Below are 25,890 nucleotides of genomic sequence, written 5' to 3' on the forward strand. Positions count from 1 at the left end.
TGTATATACCACTATATATAAAATAGATAACAAGGACACACTGTATAGCACAAGGAACTATACTTAATATGTTATAGTAACTTATAATGAAAAATATGAAAAATAATCTTCAAAAGATTATTATATATGTGTGTGTGTGTCTGCTGTACACCTGTAATAAGCACAACATTATAAATCAACTGTATTTCAATAAAAAATAAATAAAAATTAAAATTAACATAGAGCCTCAATAGTATTTGAATCTTTGTATAATATTCTGACCAGGTAAATATTTATTTACTTATTATTTTTTAAATGTAATTTCCCCAATAAAATATTTTTTCTGCTGTACAGGATGGTGACCTGGTTATACATACATGTACACATCCTATTTTCTCATACTATCATGCTCCATCATAAGTGACTAGACAGAGTTCCCAGTGCTACACAGCAGGATCTCACTGCTAATCCATTCTAAAGGCAATAGTTTGCATCTATTAACCCCAAGCTCCCAGTCCCCCTTGGTAACCACAAGTCTATTCTCCAAGTCCCTGATTTTCTTTTCTGTAGAAAGGTTCATTTGTGCCATATATTAGATTCCAGATATAAATGGTTTCATATGGTATTTGTCTTTCTCTTTCTGACTTACTTCTCTCAGTATGAGAGTCTCTAGTTCCATCCATGTTGCTTTAAATGACATTATTTCATTCTTTTTTATGGCTGAGTAGTATTCCATTATACCACATCTTCCTAATCCAATCACTTGTCAATGGACTTTTGGGTTGTTTCCATGTCTTGACTATTGTGAATAGTGCTGCAATGAACATGCGGGTGCATGTGTCTTTTTTAAGGAAAGTTTTGTCCAGATATATGCCCAAGAGTGGGATTTCTGGGTCCTATGGTAGTTCTATGTACATATTTCTAAGGTATCTCCAAACTGTTCTCCATAGTGGCTGTACAAGCTTACATTCCCACCAACAGTGCAGGAGGGTTCCCTTTTCTCCACAACCCCTCCAGCATTTGTTATTTGTGGACCTTATTAATGACGGCCATTCTGACTAGTGTGAAGTGATATCTCATGGTAGTTTTGATTTGCATTTCTCTAATAATCAGGTATGTTGAGCATTTTTTCATGTGCTCGTTGGCCATCTGTACATCTTCCTTGGAGAACAGTCTATTCAGGTCTTTTTGCCCATTTTTCCATTAGGTTGTTGGCTTTTTTGCTGTTGAGTTGTCTAAGTTGCTTGTACATATTCTAGAGATTAAGCCCTTGTCAGTTGCATCATTTGAAATTATTTTCTCCCAATCTGTAAGTTGTCTCTTTGTTTTCTTTTGGGTTTCCTTTGCTGTGCAAAAGCTTGTCAGTTTGATTAGGTCCCATTGGCTTATTTTTGCTATTATTTCTGTTGCTTTGGGAGACTGACCTGAGAAAATATTCATGAGGTTGATGCCAGAGAGTGTTTTGCCTATGTTCTCTTCCACGAGTTTGATAGTGTCTTGTCTTATACTTAAGTCTTTAAGCCATTTTGAGTTTATTTTTGTGCATGGTCTGAGGGTGTGTTCTAGTTTCATTGATTTGCATGTAGCTGTCCAGGTTTCCCAGAAATTCTTGCTGAAGAGACTTTCTTTTTCCCATTTTATGTTCTTGCCTGCTTTGTCAAAGATTAATTGACCATAGGTGTCTGGGTTTATTTCTAGGTTCTCTGTTCTTTTCCATTGGTCTGTCTGTCTGTTTTGGTACCAGTACCACACTGTCTTGATGACTGTGGCTTTGTAATATTGCCTGAAGTGTGGGAGAGTTATGCCTCCTCCTTGGTTTTTGTTCCTCAGAATTGCTTTGGCAGTTCTGGGTCTTTTGTTGTTCCATATAAATGTTTGGATTGTTTGTTCTAGTTCTGTAAAAAAATGCCATGGGTAATTTGATAGGGATCTCATTGAATCTATAGATTGCTTTGGGTAGTATGGCCGTTTTTACAATATTAATTTTTCTAACCCAGGAGCATGGAATATCTTTCTGTTTCTTTACATCTTCTTTAATTTCCTTGATTAGTATTTTATAGTTCTCGGCATGTAAGTCTTTTACCTCCTTGGTCAGGTGTATTCCCAGATATTATCTTTTTGGGGGTTTTTTAAAAGGCATTGTATTTTTGTATTCCTTTTCTAGTATTTCATTGATAGTATACAGAAATGCGACTGATTTTTTTTTTCTTTCTTTTTTTTTTTTTTTGTCTTTTTGCTGTTTCTTTGGGCCGCTCCCGCGGCATATGGAGGTTCCCAGGCTAGGGGTCGAAACGGAGCTGTAGCCACCAGCCTACGCCAGAGCCACAGCAACGCGGGATCCGAGTCGCGTCTGCAATCTACACCACAGCTCACAGCAACGCCGAATCGTTAACCCACTGAGCAAGGGCAGGGACCAAACTCGCAACCTCATCGTTCCTAGTCGGATTCGTTAACCACTGCGCCACGACGGGAACTCCGCGACTGATTTCTGAGTGTTAATCTTATATCCTACTACTTTGCTGAATTTGTTAATCAGTTCAAGTAGTTTTTGGGTTGAGTCCTTAGGGTTGTCTATATATATTATCATGTCATCTGCATACAGTGACAGTTTTACCTTTTCTCTTCCTATTTGGATGCCTTTTATTTCTTTGGTTTGTCTGATTGCTGTGGCTAGGACTTCCAGTACTATGTTGAATAAAGTGGTGAGAGTGGGCATCCTTGTCTTATAACAGATTTTAGTGGAAAGGCTTTCAGCTTTTCTCCGTTGAGTATTATATTTGCTGTGGGTTTGTTGTAAATGGCTTTAATTATGTTAAGGTATGTTCCCTCTATACCTACATTGGTAAGAGTTTTGATCATGAATGAATGTAGTACTTTGTCAAATGCTTTCTCTGCATCTATTAAGATGATCATGTGGTTTTTGACTTATCTTTTGTTAATGTGGTGTATGATGTTGATTGATTTGCAGATGTTGAACTGACCAGGTTAAAATGCTTCTCTCCAGATTACTCTTTTCAGAACCTACAGATCTTCTACACAATAAAATGCAATAACTGAGTGTTAAAGTTGGATAAATAGAAACAAACAGAACCATAGACATTTATTTATTTATTTCAAATTTGTAAGGATTTTTATTTTTTCCATTATAGCTGATTTACAGTGTTCTGTCAATTTTCTGCTGCACTGCAAGGTGACTGAATCACACATACATGAATACATAATCTTTTCTCACATTATCATGCTCCATCACAAGTGGCCATAGTTCCCACTGCTATGCAACAGGATCCCATTACTTATCCTTTGGAATGGATAAGTAATGGGATCCTGTTGCATAGCAGTGGGAACGATTAACTGTTGCATCTATTAACCCCAAATTCCCAGTCCCTCCCCCTCCCTCTCCCTCCCTCTTGGCATCCACAAGTTTAGAACCATATACTTTTAGGAAAAAAAGGAGCCGGAGTTCCCCGTTGTTGTTGCTCAGCAGAATTGAATCGGAATAGTATCCATGAGGAAACAGGTTTGATCCCTGGCGTTGCTCAATGGGTTAAGGATCCGGCATTGCCGTGAGCTGTGGTATAGGTCGCAGATGCCGCTTGGATTTAGCATTGCTCTGGCTGTGGTGTAGGCTGGTGGCAGCTACAGCTCCAATTCCTCCCCTGTCCTGGGAACCTCCCTGTGCTGCGGGTGTGACCCTAAAAAGACAGACAGACAGAAAGGAGCCTTTAAATTGGTTTGGCCCAGCAAAATAAAACCAAGGCTTTCAAGGCTTTGGCGCTCAAGCGACTTTTCTAAGGTCACACATTAAAGGCATTTATGGCAACTGGAAAGGAGGCTTGGTTCTCTTAATTCAAGCCGGGTCCTCTTTTTATCACATCACATTCTTCCCAGTGTGTAAATAGCTTTATGCAACACAGACCAGATTGTTCCTTCAAATATGTAATACTAATCCTGGTCACAATGAAAGTCAACTTTGATGAAATGAAATTAATGTTGAATTCATAGTCAATGACCTGGGTCTAAATATCAGCTCTGTCATTTACTGATTGTCTTTGGGCAAGTTACCTAACCTCTCAGAGCATCACAGTCCTCATCCATAAAACAATAGTGGCAGTATGTATTCCATGATGTCTACAAGAAGTGCTGTGCTAAGTGTCTTGCAGGAATAGATGTTCAGTGTTTTCTTTTCTGATTGTTCATTTGCACAGGGAATTAGCAGCATTTTCATATTCCATTAGTTTGATTTCCGAGCCATTGCTTCTACTATTTGGTTTTTTAATTCTAAAATATTGTTTCGGAGTTCCCGTCATGGCTCAGCAGAAACGAATCTGAGTAGTAACCATGAGGACGCAGGTTCAATTCCTGGCCTCGCTCAATGGGTTAAGGATCTGGTGTTGCTGAGAGCTGTGGTGTAGGCCAGCAGCTACAGCTGGTGTAGGTCACAGATGTCGCTGGTATCTGGTGTTGCTGTGGCTGTGGTGTAGGCCATCAGCTATAGCAGTTACAGCAGCTACAGCTCTACTGGACCCCTGGCCTGGGAACCTCTATATGCCTTGTTGTGGCCCTAAAAAGACAAAAAAAAAAAAATCATTCCATCAAATATAGATGAAGAAGCAAAGGTATCTCTAACAAGCTCAGCCTCTTTTACTGATGGCAGTGGGGGATGTAGAAGAAATGATACCTGATTTTCAGCACTGTCAGCAACCTATTTCTAGGATGCTCATTTTGCTTGAGAATGGCCAATAACTAATATCTCTCCTCAGCATTTCAGGGAAGGAAAATCTAGTGAATTCTCCTTTGCTCCTTCAGTGGGGACTGGAGTGAGAAGAAAGGAACCCCCAGTGTTGCCCATTTTGACTGTGGGGCTGCAGATCATCAGATTACTTGGAAAGTTACTGCAATCCTACCAAATATTTAAGAACTCATTTGTGAGCAGGTTGTTCAGCTATGGTCCTGGGCTTGGGCTGGAAGAGGAAGGAGAGGTCAGGGGTAAGAAGCAAGAATTCTGATGAGACCACTGCCACACATTAGCTATGTGATCTCTCAATAAATCACTTATCCTTTCAGCATTATATTGTCTTCCTTAATAAAATAAAGATAAGATTCTGCTATTTTATTGACTTATATTCAAGGTACTACTGATTACACACAGCGATACCTTTGACTTATCAGTCACTTGCTATAAAGCTAGACTCAGGCCATCTCTGCTCTTTGGTGATGACTGTTATTATCATCACCTCCTTTACTGATGAAGAACCAGGAACTGAGGGGAGGGATGTACTTTGCCTGAATGCACAAAGCCAGTCAGTGGCAGAAATGAGGGTTGGACCCCAGGGTTTTTTTACCTTGAGGACTGTGTGTCTAGCTACTATCCTGCCTCTGGGCCACCCTGTGGGGTAGAGTGCCATCCCCATTCTTCAGTGACTTGAGGCTCAGAGAGGTGGTGAGTGGGCATTACTGATTGTCTCCCTGGGTTTGGAGAGGATTGAATAAGAGAGCGGAAGGGAAAGTGATATGGAAACTCTACTTCTTTACAGAGATGAGCTTATTAATTGGGCTGTTGCAGATGGGTCACCCTGGTGGGTAGAAGCTCACACATTACAGAGTAATGATGCTGTGAGAGCGGTGGTATGAAAAAGATGGGCGATTTGCCTGTCACTTACTTTGCTTAAAAAATGCTGAAAAATAATTTTTGTTGTGTTTTTAATATAAGCTTACTGGATTTTTTGGGGCACTGTATAAACAGCCTTAAATGATTATTATGAACACTGTAGTGTTTTATGTTTCAGATCACACATGGCGTGTATGCAGAAATTAACATACATATTCACACATGTATATACATATATGCACACTTATATAAACATTAATATATATCAATCTGTATATATGTATATATAAACACACACACTCAATATCCTTGTTGTTTTCTTCTCTAACTTTCCTATTTTTCCTTAGGTAGAAAGAATAGGAATGAATCTGCCAAGGCTTAAAAATAAAGTAGTGGGGAGAGATTAAGGCAGTAATTTACCATGACAAAGATGAAAAAATTAAAATAAAAAGATCAAGCTGACTTTTATTCATGAGGAACAACTCATTCATTCCACAAATGTGCTACTAAATTTAATACTTCCTCCTTTGGTTAGTGTTTTAAATAATTCTGTTTTATTTTCCGATCAGATCATAAACTAAAGAGATGTACAATATTTCAGGGCTGGATCATACATTTAAAGCAAATTTTTTCTTTTTTCTTTTTATGGAAATATAGTGGATTTACAGTGTCATGTTAATTTCAGATGTACAGCAAAATGAATCAGTTAGACATACATCCATTCTTTTTCAGATTATTTTCCCATATAGGTTATTATAGAATATTAAGTAGATTTCCCTATGCTATATAGGAGGTCTTTGTTATGTATCTATTTCATATATAGTAGTGTGCATATGTTAATTCCAACCTCTCTAATTTATCCCTCCCCCTGTTTCTCCTTTGGTAACCATAAGTTTTGGTTTTGAAATCTTTGAGTCTGTTTCTTTTTTTCTGAATACATTCTTTTGTATGATTTTTATTATCTTTACCATATTAAGGACCTCATATGATATTTATTTTTCTCTGTCAGATTAACTTAATGTGATAATTTCTAAGTCCATCAATGTTGCTGCAAATGGCATTATTTCATTCTTTTTTATGGCCGAGTAGTATTCCGTTGTACACATGTACCACATCTTCTTTATCCATTCTCTGTTGCTGGACATTTAGGTTGCTTAAATGTCCTGGCTATTGTAAATAGTGCTGCAATGAGTATTGGGGTGCATATATCTTTTCGAATTAGGTTTTCCTCTGGGTATATGCCTAGGAGTGGGAATGTTGGGTCATATGGTAGTTCTAGTTTTAGCAGCTTCCATATTGTTTTCCATAGTGGCTGCACTAATTTACATTCCCACCAATTGTGTAAGGGGATTCCCTTTTCTCCACACCCTCTACGGCATTTATTATTTGTAGACTTTTTGATGATGGCCATTCTGTTGGATGTGAGGAGATACTTCATTATAGTTTTGATATGTATTTCTCTAATAAGTGGTAATGTTAAGGATCTTTTCATGTGCCTATTGGCCACCTGCTATGGAGAAATGTCTGTTTGGGTCTTCTACTCATTTTTTTATTTTTATTTTTTTGTCTTTTTGCCATTTCTTGGGCTGCTCCCGCGGCATATGGAGTTTCCCAGGCTAGGGGTCTAATCTGAGCTGTAGCTGCCAACCTATGCCAGAGCCACAGCAACGCAGGATCCGAGCCGCGTCTGCGACCTACACCACAGCTCACGGCAATGCCGGATCCTTAACCCACTGAGCAAGGGCAGGGATCGCACCCGCAACCTCATGGTTCCTAGTCAGATTCGTTAACCACTGCGCCACGATGGGAACTCCCTCATTTTTTGATTTTTTAAAAAAAAATATTGAGCTATATGAAATTAATTGCTTGTTGGTTGCATCATTTGTAAATATTTTCTCCCATTCTGTAGTTTGTGTTGTTTTTTTGTTTATGGTTTCATTTGCTGCACAAAAGCTTTTAAGTTTGATTAGGTTCCCTTTGTTTATTTTTCCTTTTGTTCCCATTACTCTAGGAGATGGGTCCAAAAATTATTGCTATAACTTATGTCAAAGAGTGTCCTGCATATGTTTTCCTCTAGGAATTTTATTTTTTATTATTTTATTATTATTATTATTATTATTTTGTCTTTTTGCTATTTCTTAGGGCGCTCCCACGGCATATGGAGGTTCCCAGGCTAGGGGTCGAATTGGAGCTGTAGCCACCAGCCTACGCCAGAGCCACAGCAACGCGGGATCTGAGCCGCATCTGCGACCTACACCACAGCTCACGGCAACACCAGATCCTTAACCCACTGAGCAAGGGCAGGGACCGAACCCACAACCTCGTAGTTCCTAGTCGGATTCGTTAACCACTGCGCCACGACGAGAACTCCCTCTAGGAATTTTATAGATGTGGTCTTAAATTTAGGTTTTGGGTTTTTTTTTTTTTTTTTTTTTTTTTTTTTTGTCTTTTTGCTATTTCTTGGGCTGCTCCCGTGGCATATGGAGGTTCCCAGGCTAGGGGTTGAATCGGAGCTGTAGCCACCATCCTACTCCAGAGCCACAGCAATGCGGGATCCGAGCCGCATCTGCAACCTATACCACAGCTCACGGCAACACTGGATCGTTAACCCACTGAGCAAGGGCAGGGACCAAACCTGAAACCTCATGGTTCATAGTCGGATTTGTTAACCACTGTGCCACGATGGGAACTCCTAAATTTAGGTTTTTAATCCATTTTTAGTTTATTTTTTATATGGTATTAGAGAATTTTACAATTTCATTATTTTACATGTAGTTGTCCAGTTTTCTCAGGACCACTTATTGAAGAAGTTTTTTCTCCACTGTATAGTCTTGCTTCCTTTATCATGGATTAACTGACCATAAGTGTGTGGATTTATTTCTGGGTTTTCTATCCTGTTCCATTGATCTATACATCTGTTTTTGTGCCCGTACCATACTGTTTTGTTGACTGTAGCTTTGTAGTATTGTCTGAAGTCAGGAAACCTGATTCCTCCAGTTCCATTTTTCCTTCTCATGATTGCTTTGACTATTTGGGGTCTTTTGTGTTTCCATACAAATTAAGAAAATTCTTGATCTAGGATTAATGGATTTTTGATCAATGGATTAAAAATGCCATTGTTAATTTGAAAGAGATTGTGTTGATTCTATAGAGTGCCTTAGGTAGTATGGTCTTTTTAACAATATTGATTCTTCCAGTCCATAAACACAGTATATCTTCTCCATCTCTTTATGTTATCTTCAGTTTCTTTCATCATCATCTTGTAGACTTCTTACAGATGTCATAGTTTTCAGAGTACAGGTATTTTGTCTTCTTAGGTAGGTTTATTACAAGGTATTTTATTCCTTTTGATGCAGTGGTAAATGGTATTGTTTCCTTAGTTTCTCTTTCTGATCTTTTGTTGTTAGTGTGTAGAAATGTAGCAAATTTCTGTATATTAATTTTATATCATGCAACTTTACCGAATTCATCAATGAGCTCCAGTAGTTTTCTGGTGGAGTCTTTAGAATTTTCCTATGTAGGTATCATATCATCTGCAAACAGTGACAGTTTTACTTCTGCCTTCCCATTGTAAAGCAACTATTTTTCAATTAAAAGAAAAAAACTTACATGACAAAAAAAAATCCAATTCAAAATCTTCAGAATGGCCTCCAAAGCTACTCTCACTGTCCTAGCCCCCACCCCCTTTGATTTTTATCTGCCACATTTTTTTTTTTTGTCTTTTGTCTTTTTGGGGCTGCACATGAGGCTATAGAGGGTCCCAGGCTAGGAGTTGAATTGCAGCTGTAGCTGCCAGCCTACCCCACAGCTCACAGCAACACGAGATCTTAGACCCACTGAGCCAGGCCAGGGATTGAACCCTCATCCTCATGTATGCTAGTCGGGTTCATTAACCACCAAGCAATGATGGAAACTCCCTATCTTCCACATTCTTTAATTCACTTTATTCCAGCCTCACTGGTCTTCCTTTAGTTCATTGAACTTAACAAGTTCTTCCCTCCTCAGGCTCTCTGTAGATGCTGCTCCTTAATATTTTAATCTCCTTCCCTGTGATCTAACTTATTCTTGCTGATGTTTTGATCTCACCGTAAATATCTCTTGCTAAGAGACTTTCCCTGAGCTCCCATTCAAAAGGAAATTCCCCCTTATGCTTTCTTATAGAGACCTATAACTGCCTTCATAGCTGCCATGATAATTTATTATTGTCTACTTAATTACGGCAATTTATTATTGCATACTAATTACGTAATCTCCCACCAGGCTATAAGTCCCCTTAGGGCAGGGATTGTGTCTGTTTTGCTCATTGCTTTACTCTCAGAAGCATAATGCCTGGTATATTGTAGTATTCAAGTATTTGTTGATTGAATAAACGAATTAATATTTTCTTCCTTTGCTGGTTCTCTCTGCACAAACATGGAAAGTAGAAGAAAGAAGTTTCCAGCAATTTTTTCCCAAAATTTCTTCTTAATGCACTCTCATTATCTTAAAGAGGGACTTGGCAATGTGTGTGATCTCTGATTGAAAAATATACTGTGAAAACTCCCACCTCCCCATCCACTTGTCTACATTATTGCTTTTGTTCAAGGCCCATCCCAAGGCTACTTTCCTGCTGTCTAGGAACTTATTACTTTCATTTTTGAACTCATGGGATGCTTATGACCTGTCTAACTCAAATGGTAGATAATGTTCATAAAACTTAGGCCTTAGAATTCAGCCCCAGGAGTTCCTGTCGTGGTGCAGTGGAATGAATCTGACTAGGAACCATGAGGTTGCAGTTTGATCCCTGGCCTCGATCAGTGGATTAAGGATCTGGTGTTGCTGTGAGCTGTGGTGTAGGTCACAGATGCAGCTCAGATCCCACGTTGCTGTGGCTGTGGCACAGGCCAGCACCTATAGCTCTGATTGGATCCCTAGCCTGGGAACCTCCATATGCAGCAAGTGCGGCCCTAAAAAGCAAAAAAGACAAAGAAAAAATTAAAAAATTTAAAAAAAGATTCAGCCCCAGAGCAATGATTTTAGCATAAAGAACCACCTGACTCAGAGCCTCTTGGAAATAACATGTGCCCCTCAAGCAATACTTAAAAATTTTTTAATTGTTGTTTAATGCACTCAACAGATATTTATTAAACATGCTAGGAACTGTATTCTATCAAGAGATACACCAGTGAGTCAAACCCAACAGAGCTCCTGCCCTTATGAAGCCTGTGTTCCAGTGCTGCTTGATCAGTTGAAAAAAGGTTCAGTGGAGTTCCCGTTGTGGCTCGGTGGCTTAAGGACCCAGTGTTGTCTATGTGAGGATGAAGATTCAATTCCTGGACTCACTCAGTGTGTCAAGCATCTGCCATTGCCACATGCTATAGCATAAGTCACAAATGTGGCTCGGATCTGGAATGGCTGTGATGTAGGCTGGCAGCCGCAGCTCTGATTCTATCCCTAGCCTGGGAACTTCCATATGCTGCAGGTGTGGCCATGACAAGAAAAGGGAAAAAAAAGAAGCATGGTGACATAGGCTCATGTGGATGCTTCCCAAGGTTTACTGTGAAACTTGTACTAGACCAGAAAGACATTACATATAGTCTTTACAAGGGCATGAAATATCCTAATATCTTCTTCTAAGAATTTCAGCAGTAGTGCCCTATAGCTTTTTAGGTATCTGAGCTCCAAATGTTATTAGGAATAGCCTATAGCTGAGGCTTACTCACCATCCCATGTCCTTCAGCCTCTCTGGTTTCAGCACAGCTATGGCAGACTCTTCCATACACTATTGTAGCCACTGCAGAGTTTCTGCTCAGTGTTCTCTAATGTGTGGAAGGCCACTTAGCTATGCACAGGTGCAATCCAGTGTGTGTTGGGGGATGGGAGTTTAGTACTCTGGAAGGTACCTCTCCATCAGCATGGGCCACCTGCCGGTAGATATCCCAGCCTCCTATCTCAGGGGTGCATTTCTGAGGCTCTGCAGTAGCCATTGAGTCTATTTGCCTCAGCAGTCACTAACACATGGACACACCCCTTGTTAGCTCTTCTCTCTTCCCTGTCTCTTCTCCCAGTTGGACTACCTGTGCCCAAGTCCTCGTTATAGGGTTAGCTTTCAGAAGACGAATCTGCAAACTCTGGTTTGCCCTCACTTAGAGAAAACTCAGCAAAAGTATTAACTAAATTTGTTACAATTAATTGCATCTTCCTTATTTCTCCCATTAGAAGTAAAACCAACCCAGCCAAAGTTTTGCATATCTACTTGGTTCTAAGAAAACTAACATATATAAGTGTGGTTCCTATTCTCAAGGAACAAACCACCTATCAGAAGAACCATTTTTCCTAAGCCTGTATTAGAGAATGAAAAAATTTGGTTAAGGACCTCCATTACTCCCCTTCTCCAACCTACATGCACTTCTGTGGGAATATATGACCCAACAGGTTATATAACTGTACAGATTGGACCTGACACAAAATCTGGTGCAGGCCCTATTCTCCCTTTGCTGTAGCCTAGACTTTCAATGATAACACATGATAGAAACTCAATCAAAATAGCTTGAGCCAAAAGGCAATGTATTTTCTGGAGTAGCTGGAAAGTCAAGGGGTGCACTGGCTTCAGGAATGGGTGGATCCTGAATCTCAGTGATGTTGTCAGGTTTCGTATGTCTTCATTTCTCACAGCTGATTCTTCTGGGTTGGCTTTACTCTCCAGAACCTCTGCATGAGAAAAAATGACTCCCAGCAGGTCTTGGCTTACCTGATGCTTTTACCTCACGACCCAACAAAGAAGGCCCCCTCTTTTTCCCATTATCTATTTTAAATTTCATGGAGGCAATAGGCCCTGCTTGGATTGTGTGTGTAGCCATGAAACAATCATGGTGGCCAAAGGGATGGGAAATTCTGGCAGGACTGAGTCACACGTCCATCACTGGGTGGGAAGGTGGGCAAACCTCATCCCCAGAGAAATAGGGGCTTTCTTTCTTTCTTTCTTTTTTTTTTTTTTTTGCTTTTTTCTAGGGCCACACCCTTGGCATATGGAGGTTTCCAAGCTAGGGGTCTAATCAGAACTGTAGCCACCCACCTACGCCTGAGCCACAGCAACGCAGGATCCGAGCCAAGTCCGCGACCTACACCACAGCTCACAGCAACACCAGATCCTTAACCCTCTGAGCAAGGCCAGGGATCGAACCCGCAACCTCATGGTTCCTAGTTGGAGTTGTTAACCGCTGAGCCATGATGGGAACTCCAGGGGCTTTATTTCTTTTTCTTTTTTTTTTTCTTTTTTTGTTTTTTTGCCATTTCTTGGGCTGCTCCCATGGCATATGGAGGTTCCCAGGCTAGGGGTCTAATCAGAGCTGCAGCCACCGGCCCACGCCAGAGCCACAGCAATGGTGGATCCGAGCCGCGTCTGCAACCTACACCACAGTTCACGGCAGCGCCAGATCCTTAACCCACTGAGCAAGGGCAGGGATCGAACCCGCAACCTCATGGTTCCTAGTCAGATTCGTTAACCACTGCGCCAAGATGGGAACTCCCGAGGGGGCTTTATTTCTAAAGGCAAAGTAGCCACAGCAGTTGGGGCACTAAAGTTAAACATGATCCTTTGTAGATCCCAAGGCTAAGACAAGTATTTTCCTCTAGAAATAGGGGAGTTGGTATCCTGAGATAAGTGAGATTCTTGGACAGAGGGCAGATGTTTGTTTTTTGGATATACCAAAACCAAGAAGGACATAGCCTCAAGGTCATAGTTTCTGGAGCTCTCGGTATAGCTCTGGGGTTTCTGTGGAGGCCCAGTTTAGCTGCATCCTGCGCCGCCTCTGATTGGTGGGCACTTCAGGGGTGAATGTGATGAGGTCACCCATGGCTAAAGCCACTGGAAAAACTCTCCAGCTGGGGAGGACGGAAGAAAGAGCAATAAGACCTTCATTCTTGGGCTTGTTCTGGAGAACATGAAATGCCCTCTCCTCTCTATCAAGTCAGGGGCAAAGCAGCTTCCCCACCCTTATCAAATGTTGAGACAGAGAGGGAGTAACTGGACGTTGGTCCCTTGTCTCAGCAGCCAGAAGAGCAGCTGATAGAAGCTTGTGCCAAAACCATCTGCACATAGCCTATGCATCTTCATTCTGGATGCTACTAGTTGGGGAATTTCAGAGCTTCAATGGCCTAGCAGTGTGTTAGCTACTGCAGGAGGCTGATATCCCCAGTGGCCCATCCTATAGCAGTACATGTGCTTGCTCAACCCCAGGATGGGCCAAGCTGAAACCTCTCTTTGATCCTTGCCATATACCTTTAACTTAAACCTAAGTGCTTTTCAGGCCAGTGGCACCTGTAACATCTGGTCCCTGTCGATTTTCAGAGCAGAGCCTATTCCATGATTTGTGGGCAGCAGTATTCTGTCAATCCTTTATTGGCCTTTTCTCCCCCTTCCTACTCTGTTGGTAACTCTCCCAGCTGTTTGTGGTTGCACCTACTCCTGGTGACTCCAGATTTTAAGGTATTACCCTATAGAATCCTATAGATTCAGTTTCATTTTTTCCCCCACCTTCCTTTCTCCCTTAGCTTAGAATTAGTTGTTTTTCTTAGTTTTGAAGTTGCCTTGTTTGAAATTCATCAGTAAGTTAGTCCTGTGGGAATTACTTTCCAATTACAATTTGAAGACTAATTGTCCCACAGTCACTTCCACTGCAGTCACTTCCTAAATTAACTCTCACTGCTTATTTAACACTAAGGTAAGGCTCTAAGATGAGCTGTGATTTGCAGTAGCAAACACAGCAGTTGGTGAACTAGGGACTCACAACTAATATTTTTTTAATTCCTTCTTTCAATTTGAATTTTGGATTGCTTTTAAAATCTAGAAGTAAAATTAGCTCAATGGAAATAACATAGATTGTGCTTTTGCTGTAGACAGTTTTATCACACAAAAAATAAAAGTTTTCCTAACTATTGCTAGTCTTAATCTGAAAAAGTTTCTGAAAAACTTAAATCATCCCCTTCACACCCACATGCATCATTTTTTTATGTTGTCTTCATGTATTTTCTTTTCTTTCTTTCTTTTTTTTTTTTTTTTTTTTTTTTTGGTCTTTTTGCCTTTTCTAGGGCCGCTTCTGGTGCAGCATATGGAGGTTCCCAGGCTAGGGGTTGAATTGGAGCCACAGCAACACAGGATCCAAGCCACGTCTGCAACCTACACCACAGCTCATGGCAACGCCTGATTCTTAACCCACTGAGCAAGGCCAGGGACCAAACACACAACCTCATGGTTCCTAGTTGGATTTGTTAACCACTGCGCCACGATGGGAACTCCTTCATGTATTTTCTTAGTCTCTCTCTTTATTGAGTAGGGGTGGGTGGGAGGGAGTGGACTGACTATTGATCAGAGTGGGTTACATGATCTCCTATATTTTGAGCTTCTATCTAACCATGGGCACTATGGCAGGTATCAAACAGCAAGCTGGAGAGGGCTAAATGTAAATTAACCTAGAGTTGGGAGATATAAAGGCAGTGCCCACAAGAGGATGTGAGGCGGTGGCTCCTATGTGGTGGCTACAGAGAACAAAGAGCATATGACATCCCAAATGATGGACCAAGGTCCACTTGCAGAGGTGATCTTCAGGATACTTCTGACAAAGAGTTCAAGAAGCACTTGTACAAGTTCGACCCAGGCTTGAGCTGAAATTTGCCCTTTGAGTTAAGAATACACTTGTTAGGAGTTTCCTGGTGGTTCAGCAGGTTAAAGATCTGGTGTTGTTACTGCTGTGGCATGGGTTTAATCCCTGGCCAGGGAACTTCCATATGCCAAGACTGTGGCCAAAAAAATGAAAAGAATGCCCTTGTTATTTTCTAGCAAGATATGGCCATATGATTTTAAGTATAAATTTTAAAGTAACCTAAAAACCTTCTTAAAAGGTTATTTTGGCCTTAGCCAAATGGTGATGATGTCCAAAGCTTGCAGTTGGCATCCTCCAAAAGGACAGATGGGACTAAGCTTACATGATTTGCTGTTTATGCCACTGAGCTGCATTGCAGGAACACACCCTCTCATTACAGCACAAGCACAAGGGAAAACCAAAGGGAAACAAAAGAAATGCAGAGGACAGAAGAAATAGAAGAAACATAAATCCATCAGACTTCTCAGGGACAGGTTTCATGTCTGACAAAAGCTGCTTTTTAGCCAGGTCCCCACCCCAGGCTCTCTCCCCTGGGACCCTGCTGGCTTCCTGCCTGTCTCTTCCTCAAGGGCACTGTCTTGTCCTGCCACTGCAGAATGACTTCCTGGGGATTCTGGCCTCTTCTTTGCTGAGCTCCAAAGACAGTCACTTTAAAATTTTTAGCTCACTTAGTCCCAAATCTTCCTCTGAAGGACCCTTCTCATCCACAGGCAATTGGAGCTCTGTAAAGATGAGCAAAGAGGGGTCTTACATTCCCAGCTCAGGTGAGTACCCATGGGTACTTCCCTGACAATTTTGACTGAAGTTAGATGCTCTCCATGCAGAAAATTAATTCAGAATTATAAATGGGAAGGGTGATTTCCTTGAGCTGCCAACATACCTGGATCCAACCGTAACCCTAAAAGGGATGTGACTAATAATAAACCAGAACTTCTCCCATTTGTCTGCTGACTGCCTCTGGCAGTAGTGGCAAATGTCCTTGCCCATTTAAGGGCAAAACAAGACTTTATTTCTATATTGTAATCACCACTCAGTACATGTAGATTATTTGGAAACCATAGAAAAGCAGAAAGAAGTAGGGAAACTCACCCATGGTTTGACCTCTAGAAAAATACTGTTAACAGTTTGGTACACAGATTTTCAGTCTTTTTCCTCTAGTATAGCAGAGATTGCATTACTTATGCAGGTTTTTTTGTTCTTGTTGTCTTTTTGCCTTTTCTAGGGCCGCTTCCACCGCATATTGAGGTTCGTAGGCTAGGGGTTGAATCGGAGCTGTAGCCTCTGGCCTACGCCACAGCCATAGCAACACGGGATCCAAGCCATGTCTGTGATCTACACCACAGCTCATGGCAACACCAGATCCTTAACCCACTGAGCAAGGCCAGGGATCGAACCCAAAACCTCATGGTTCCTAGTTGGATTCATTTCTACTGCACGACGACGGGAACTCTTACTTATATAGTTTTAACTTAACATTTTAACATACATATTTGCTCCTGTTAGTATAAATTTGTAAATGTATTTAACATAGATATATATTATATTTATATTGGATAATAGTTAACACATTAATGATTAACGTATGTGTGCATTATGTATAATAATTATAAATCTATATTTGTAAATATATTTACAAGTAGACACATAAATGTATTTAACATATTTACAAATATATTTAATGAATGAATGATAATCTGTTGGACATATGATAGTTTACTTAACCTAAAGTAAAGGAATCCATTTCCATTTTCCTTGTCATTATGAATGCTGTAACTAACACCTTTGTGCATAAGTACTTTTAGGTATTTAGGCTAGTTTCTTGACATTTCCCAGAAGGAGAATAACTAGGTCAAAGGGGGTATAAACCTTTTAAAAGCTTTTGATATTCATTGCCCAAGTTCCCTAGCCTTTTTAAAGGGACATTAGGAAAACTGTTTTCTGACAGTCTCAAAGGCTCTTACTGATTCAAGGGAAAGGATTTACCCCTCAGCTGATTTGAAAGAAACATAGAATTCAAGTTTTTTTTTTTTTACAGACTGAAAAACAGGCTTCCTAGTGAGTGACCCTCATGCAAAAGTGCAGCCGGCTTCGTTCATTCCTGAAGGCAAATTAACATCCAGCCAGGTCTTACCCAAGGATGTGCTTGTATAATTCCAAGATTTCCCAGAGCTGTCTTCTAAATGTTAAAAACAGTGATTTTAAAAATCTATGTCAGTGTACGTTAATGACACTTATTTTTGTTAACCCTCATACATAATTGGAGAACAGGCATTTTAAAAAACAATACTTTATATATATGTATATGTATAACCATGTATACACACATAGGCGCAAATGAACTCACTGAAAATGTTTATCATGTGTCTTTGATGAAGCAGATTAATTTCTCCCTTTTCAACACACACACAGTTTTAAGTTGTATTTCCTTTAGACAGGATAGGTGATGTCACCTGCTATTCCTGCAGAAATAAAGACTCTTCTCCCCTTTGTAATGCTATACACTGATGAATGGAAGTGTCGGCATTTGCTAACAAATTACTATACCTGCTGCTTGGCGCTCTTTCCCCCTCCTTCTGCCTCCCAGATAGACATTTCTTGCCTATTGAAAGCCATTTGAATTCCCAGCTCAAACAATCTTTGTTAGATGGCCAACTTGTTCCCAAGAGCATTGAAACAGCTATAAAAAGAGACATATTTCATGTGCGGTGGCAACATGCCAGTCTGATTCCACAAACATTGCCTTTGAGAACACTTGCCAGCATGCCAGCCTGGACACAGCAGGCTGCAGAGTTAGAGTGCCGTGGTTTACCGCATATTCACATGGTGTTCTAATCTCCTGTGAGGTGTACTGAGTGCCCATGGGATATCCCCGTTAAGAGCAGATTGGTGGCAACTCCAAGGGATGTGAACATAATAAAATATTGTAATCAGATCCCTAGGGGGTGGTTTTCCCCCTAGCTGAGCAATTAGAGATTGCCCCCTGGAAATAGGATTCACATGGAAGCCTTCAAATCAAAAATATTATACTAGAGGAGTTCCCACTATGATGGAACGGGATTAGCAGCCTCTTGGGAATGCTGGGACACAGGATCCATCCCCAGCCCAGCACAGTGGGTTAAGAATCCAGCGTTTCTGCAGCTGTAGCTTAGGTTGCAACTTCAGCTGGCATCTGATCACTGGCCTGGGAACTCCATATGCTACAGGGAGGCCAAAAAAAAAGAAAAAAATATTGTGTTAGAAGAGGAAGGCATTACAGATAGGTCTGTAGTCATTCCAAAAGTGTGTATGTGTGTGTATGTAGGGGTGTGTATGTGTCCATATTTTTGTGTACACTTACACATAGCATAAATTATATGTGAACCCCCAACGTATGCATGAGTTGGAGAAAAAGAAAGCAATGCTGTGCCACCTGTCTGTGCATGCAAGCAGAGGAAATGGCCCATTCCGAGGTTAGACTTTTCTAAAGGCTCTTTTAGCTTGGGTCCTGATCATATGCATAAATAGGCTTTCCTCACCAAGTGGATGACTAATTCATTCATCTTGATTGATAATTAGAAGCGACAAAGAACAGATCAACACAAATCACTAGGGCAAAAACATCTGGGACTTAGTTTAATGAGAATACCCCAAAACCTCTTTAGTGGTAATTGCATTGCGAGCACCAAATAGCTTTCACAGTTGTTTTTGCAAATGATACAAATTAGCACCCAAGATCTGAAAAGTGTACCAACTGGAAAATCATTGGGGAATTTAGCAGGGCCCTGGGTAGCTTGGCCAAATATATGTATTAACCTAGATACACTCTGGCATATAATTTTGGGGTCTCTTGCAGCGAAAAAGTTAAGACTCCGGAATCATACCAATATTTGCACTTGGAACTCCCAAGTGGGCGAGTTCTTCTATGAGGCAGTTTTCTCCTTTCCCCATAGAATCCTTTACCAATCTCACATAAATACCCTGAGAATTTTCAAATATCTGAGATGCTTAAAATCTGTAGCTTAAATCCTTTTCCTTGTTAGGAAACTTAGATACTACTCAGACAATTTGAAGGTTTTATGGGTACTTAGTTAAATCTCTAAAGTCAAGGAAATCTGTAGTAAGATGTAACAGATGCATGCCTTATTAGGTCTAAACATACCTAGTAAAACAAGAAGAGATTTTCAAAACAATTGGCTCTCGTTTTGGTTTATTTTCTTCTTCTGGCCGTTCTGCCGAAGAAGAAGTCAGGAGCAGGTGCTCATTGTACAAATCCTGCAGGAGGAAGATACAGATAAATTCAATATGCCAAGCTAGAGCAGGAAGATTTCAGTTAAAAATTAAAGTAATCAAATGTGGAATGATGAAAGAGTAGTGCCTTTTTCACTGCCTAAAATGCTATTTCCTTCCTTCTTTTGCTTAGCTCTGTCTCCTTCTTCAAGACTTTGCTGGCAGCCACACATCAGGAATGCTGGGTGTTTCAAACAAACAGCAGTTGCTTACACTACTCTTTAACATTTAGCCTATTTTATCTCCACTTATTCTTGCCTCCTGCACTTAGAAGATAATCCGTACATGTGTTGTAATGGAACCCCACCTTTTGGAATCACTGTCCTTTTTACAAAGCATTTCTACATGCGCTTTTCCCGTGTAAGAGTGCTCCCAGGTCATCAGTGCAGTGCCCCAATATCAGCAAGGCACTTGCTGTGAACCCACTTTACAGAAAAGATGTTGCAACTCAGAGACATTGAATGTCCTCCCTGCAAAGTCGTGCATCTGCTAAGATGCAGTTACAACATCCAGGCAAGCTTCCATGTGGCTGCTGAAGTAATAACAGGTTACATCAGACTCATTTAAAAAAAATAAAAATAAATTTTTTTTTAAAAAAAAGCTCTTTCCGTCTTTTGAAATTCTCCAGCAATGTAAATGGAACAATTTGAGATGAAGACATTTTAGGCTCCTCATCTTTTACCTCTCAAGGATTTGTAGAAAATTAAGCCATTATTGAAACATAGTCACTAAGCCCCATTGGTGATGGTTCCAGCTGCCTTATCAGGAATAGTGAGAATAGAGTGCTAATACCCACGATTGTTTTTCTGCAAAACCCTCCAGAAGAAATTTGAGGACTCAGAGTCATTCTAGAGAAGAACAGGACTGGATAAATCATATTGTAATTTCCCCCTAATCTCCTTCCCCACTGCCATAGTATTTTGCATCAGGTGAAATCAAGTTAAAGTAAAAAACAATTTAGAGCAATATGCAATAGGGAAAATGTCACCAAGAGGGTGTAAATGAACATAAAGGCAACTGGAATGGGAGGGGGGAAGTCCTGATTCTGCCCTGAAGAATTTTAAGGAGGCAGTGAGGACCTAGAGTTTGTCCAGAAGTCTCTGGTCCTTTTCTTTCTATTTCTTTAACACCTGCTGAGTCTCCTTTGTTCCAATGCCTTTTGGATCAAGTACATGAAGCGTCTTCTGTAAGCAAGGAACAATCATTTTCAATTGATGTGAAATAGTAAACGACAGGTTATGAAATAGACTTTGAAGTGGTATGGTTGGAAATAATATCTGTACTAACTCTCAGTAGCCATCTGTCCCATAATAACTGGAATAGGGGTGGGGGTGACCATGGCCAAATCTAGCTGCCACTTGTTTTTGTGCATCCTGTGAGTTAAGAATTGTTGTAAACTCAAGTGGTTGGAAAAAAAATCAAGAGTATTTCATGACATGTGAAAATTACATGAAATCCAAATTTTAGTAGCCATAAAAAAATTTGTATTGAAATACAGTCATACCCATTCATTTCCATGTTGACTCTGACTGCTTTTGATTCAGAAGAGCAGAGTTGAGTGGCGACGGGGACCTTATAGTTTGCATAGCCTGAAATATTTACTGTCTGACTCATTACAGAAAAATCTCAAGTCAGAAGAAAGCTTTGCTGAGGCAACATGAAGGCGTAAGACCCGATGAAGGTATACTGTACAGGTAAATTCAACATTGTCTTCGGAACAACAAAAAACCCTTTGCCTAAGCTGATCAACACATTTTAAAAATGTTTATGGCAGTTAATGGGCATATATTCACAGGCTGCTTCCATGTCCCTACTCCTAGCTCTGGTCTCAGCATTCATTACGCTGTAAACACTGTAGCGAGGTGGCTCAATTTGGGTATTTAGTGATGTTGTCTTTTGCATTCTTAACAACATGATAAATTATTTGTGGCACCACTCTCCCAACATAGTTTTTAATTCAGGTTAAACATTTCAGTTAGTAGCACAACTAATGGAACCTCAGAGTGTTAAAATAATAATAACATTTTTTAAAATATCAAGCCAAAGGTGTGGAAAATTCCAAAGACATAGCATTAATAGGCTCAGTAATGAGAAGCAATCTGGGGAAATATAGTCTACAAACAGTTACCTTCCTACCTAGTTGCTCCCTCATTTACAATACACCAGGCAGAGATTTTAAATGGAAAGACTGCCTTATTCAGCAGGGAATCTCCTGAATTTAGTACTTAGGATGAATTCATTGGGGGGCATTTAAAGGGAATTTTTATCTTGTCAATTTCGATGTGTTAAAAAACTAGTAAAAAATGAAGTAATTTACATCCCAGTGTGTCTTACATATTCAGAATTCCATATTGTTAATTTAAGTTGACATGTTTGCTTTAAAAAGTCAGTTACTATATTAAAATTTTTCAGGAAAGATTTAGAATAGCCCTTAGTGGGCAAGGGTTGAAATATGAAAAATAATATAAAATTCTAATCTGGACACTCCCAGTATCAGCATTACTTGAGCCAGCTCATGTAAACAGAGAAATGACAAAGAATTCCTTTTATAATCATCTTCAGAACATAATCATTGTTATGTTGTTGGAATTGGTATTAGCTTAGCTTAGTCAATACTGTAATTACGACAGCACATTTCCAAAACATTCACCAGAACCTCCACAGGCCTCTGTCTTGAAAACTGAAAACTGCTGTATTCCATGACAAAATCCTGTATGTGTGGGTTTTGTTATTAACTCTAGGTTTGAATTAGAATTCCCTATCTTACAGCTTGGAGCTAAACTCTGTTTACAAAACAGTATTTACACTTGACTAATTTTGCAGATCAAACTAATTAAATCAATTAAACTGGTGATTAACCAAATGAAGCCTGATTGCAAAAATTAGTGGGTTTATTTTGGAGGACTGGAAGTAAGCTAATTACTGCAGTGATTACTTGAACCTGGAGTACTCTAAATGTGGTATAAATTGAAACCTCATAGTGAATTAGACTGGGAATTCATTACAGTTTAAAGCACTGTTAATACTATTCAGTCTGTTCCTCCTTAGGGAAAATTTCCTCTTTCTGGTGTTTTGTATATGATAAACAATCACTTGGGTTATGTGCTTTTTGTGGTGGAACCCAGTAAAATGGGGGACACTGAAGAAAAGGTATTTACTTTAGAGTGATATACAGCAGTGCCTGTCAAACTTTAACATGCATTTGAATCACTTGAGGATATTCTACAAGGACGATTATGATTCAGTATGTTGGGGTGCAGGTGGTGACTGGGGAGGTAACACGGGGGTGTGGATTGGGAGATGTGTGTTTATGCCCATGTGTATATATGAGTAGATGACTCCATGTGAGATCTAAAGGTCATCCTATCCAGCTCCCAGGTGATGCTGATGCTGCTGGTTCTTGGACCACACTTTGAACATAAGCACATAAACTGAAGCGGACATATAAACTGTCAGAATTAGACTTGATGCTTCAGGATGGGATGAGGAGACTCAGCTGTCATTAGAGTCCTTGATGAGGACAACTGTCCCACTATGGCTCAAGATGCCTGAGCATCACCTGATTTCAGTAATGGCTACTACTGATGGGTTTCTCACGGTCTTCTCATGCTGGCGAGTTGCTAACAGAGTATTTATGTTCATACATAATGTCCTCTACTAATTGGTTTTTAAGGCCTATCATTTTAACAAAATGTGAACACGGCTGAGCATATGGTCTAAATTTTGCTGATTTAAATATCACTGAGCTTTCAGGTCTCTGTTTTGCCTTGGTTTCAGATTTATGAGATGGTATTTACAATAATAAAAGAAAGACTCTGGGTTCTTTCCAAGATGCAGTTAAATCTAACTTTTGTGCACAGTTTCAAAGGGAAGCAAGCAGCTTCCTTTTGCAGCCAAACTAGAGGATAGGCATGTCTTTGTTTTCATTGTTACATCCACTTTTGATATTGTGGGGGGAAAAGTTAATTTTCCCAGTTAATCAATGAACCTGTCTTGACATTTGGGTTCCTGCATGTTGCAGGTTCATAGCAAGAAACACCTTATCCCTACAGGAATCTCCACAACCTTTAGCAACGACTATCCATTGCCATTTGATAAGGAGAGCCCCCTGTGTGCCAGGGGCCAGAGAGTGCAAATTTGAATAAATTAAGACCACAGACTGTGTTTTAACAAGGACAGAGCTCTCTGAAAGAGAAGGCACATCTAAAGAGTTTCCATCTGGTGGAAGAACAATATTTGGATGGCTATAAGAAACAGCTCTATGTTCACAATAGATTCCCCAGGGCTTTGCTAAATTGCCCAAAAGTTAATCAGAAACACTTTTGGTTGTAATTCCTGTTGAAATGCCTCTAAGATTATTTTTTTTCATGTTACAGTCTTGTGGAAGTGCTTGAATTTTCTTCCTGATGCTTAAGGTATTTGCATCTGCCCGCTGCCCAGTCCCATTGTGAACGAGCATCTCGATGCCTGGGGGTGGAGATAAAGGAGATGTGGGAGGCTGAGCTGAATCTTTACAGGTCCCAGAGAAGAGATTTTACAAACTAAACATTTGATATAAGCTTATGAGTGGTCTCTTGCTTGTAAAACTTAAATGTAGTAAACAATTAAGAATTATAGTCTTGAATTTTTAGTTAAGGTTTTATGATGCAAGCTTTGTAGATTTTTGTCCAGTTGAATTAGTTGAAGACATTTGGCATAAAAATGGAAGGGTTTTCCTGTCTTATTAAACAAAGATCATCACACTTTTTCCATTATTTACTGGTTTCAAAGTCTGAAGAATTTCTAATTATGGAAGATGACAAAAAGCAATAATTAAATAGTCAGTTGCAAGACACTTGCCACGTGAACTTACCATGTCTGTGGATTTTGTCTACTGACTTGGAGTGGAACTAGCCCTGGGGAAAAGATGATAATAACTGAAAAAATTACATACATCCTGGCATCCAGGTATTTCTATACATAACTCTCCTACCTACACATGGGAATCCTAATACTTATTCCTGGCTCAGCAAGTAAGGTCATTATTTTACAGTAAGTGTATTAGTCTGTTTGGGCTACTATAATGAAATCCCAGAGACGGGGCAGCTTATAAAAAATATGCCTCAATTTCTCAGTTCTGGCTGCTGGGAAGTTGATATCAAGGCACCATAAGATCCTGTGTCTGGTGAGAGCCTGCTTCCTCACTGACGGGTACCTTTTTGCTGTAACCTCACATAGTGAAAGGGGCAAGAGAGCCTTCCCAGCCCTCTTTTATAAGGGAGCTAATCCCATTCGTGAGAGCTCTGCCTTGTGACCCAATTGCCTCCCAAAGGCTCCACTTACTAATCAACTTGGGGGTTTGGATTCCAAGACATGGCAGTTTAAGGTGGGGACACAAACATTCAGGCCACAGCAAGACGTATACTTGCCTAGAGGTCAGGTTGCTCACACACACCTGCCCAGGGCATGCCTCCCCTGTAGGAAAAACAGAGTGCACTTATCAGAAGCTCGTTGATATCAAAGAGAGCTTCTCAGTGCTCTTAGTGCTGGGTTTGGATATGAGGCACTCTTACCTTGCCAAGGTAAGCTTCCTTGCAGCTTTCCATGGATGCCTGCTGACAATGCTTGCCTCTGAGATTCTTCTTTTTTAAATTGTCTCTGTTTTTTCTCTATATACCTCTTCCTCTTAACAGAATACAATGGTGTTGATTTGGTTATGGCTTCTGTAATTTTTTTTTTGGTGGCACACCTGTGGCATATGGAGGTTCCCAGGCTAGGGTTCAAGTCGGAGCTATAGCTGCCAGCCTACACCATAGCCACAGTAGTACCGGATCCAAGCCACATCTGCAATCTACACCTTAGTTCACGGCAACGTGGGATCCTTAACCCACTGAGTGAGGCCAAGGATCAACCCTGCGTCCTCATGGTACTAGTCACATTGAGGCCACGATAGGAGCACCTGGAATTTTAATCCCATCTCTGGTCCATCTTTAAGAATGCATCCCAGAAGTTCCAGCTGTGGTGCAATGGGATTGGTGACATCTTGGAAGTGCTGGGACATAGGTCTGATCCCTGGTCTGTCACAGTGGGTTAAGGACCTGGCCTTGCCACAGCTAAGGAATGCATCCCAGATCATCTTGACTGAATTTTGGAACTTCCTAAACCCAGGCTCCTTGCTTTCTCCCATAGCTAGTCACAGAGTGTACAGACTTTGTTTCTAAACTCTCAGAGAAGCCATTACCTAATTGTCATCTTTGTATACAACCCCATGAGTAAAGCACTTTTATGAATCACATGTAAAGTCAGAAGTTGGAGAACTTTTCCTAGTGTAATTTCACCTCGCCCTTTCTATCTCTAATTAAGAAGGCTCCCTGTAGGGTGTTCAGATTACTGATTTCTTTGCATCTGCCTAACAGA

The 25,890-nt window shown here is 40.3% G+C and overlaps 1 long non-coding RNA gene across 1 annotated transcript in view; it reads left to right on the forward strand.

The window, feature by feature from the left end:
- The window catches only part of LOC110260996 (uncharacterized), a 625,553-nt gene that overhangs the window by 408,643 nt on the left and 191,020 nt on the right, over positions 1–25,890 (forward strand). Inside the window, exon 4 of the long non-coding RNA XR_014810176.1 lies at positions 21,114–21,188. This is a non-coding gene — a long non-coding RNA (uncharacterized LOC110260996). The remainder of the gene's footprint in view (positions 1–21,113; positions 21,189–25,890) is intronic.

Source organism: Sus scrofa, chromosome 1, assembly GCF_054392235.1.
Source record: "Sus scrofa isolate SSC_HxYL_T2T_F1_AM1 chromosome 1, Sscrofa_HxYL_maternal_Yorkshire_Landrace_v2.0, whole genome shotgun sequence".
In the NCBI taxonomy this organism is placed as follows: domain Eukaryota; kingdom Metazoa; phylum Chordata; class Mammalia; order Artiodactyla; family Suidae; genus Sus; species Sus scrofa.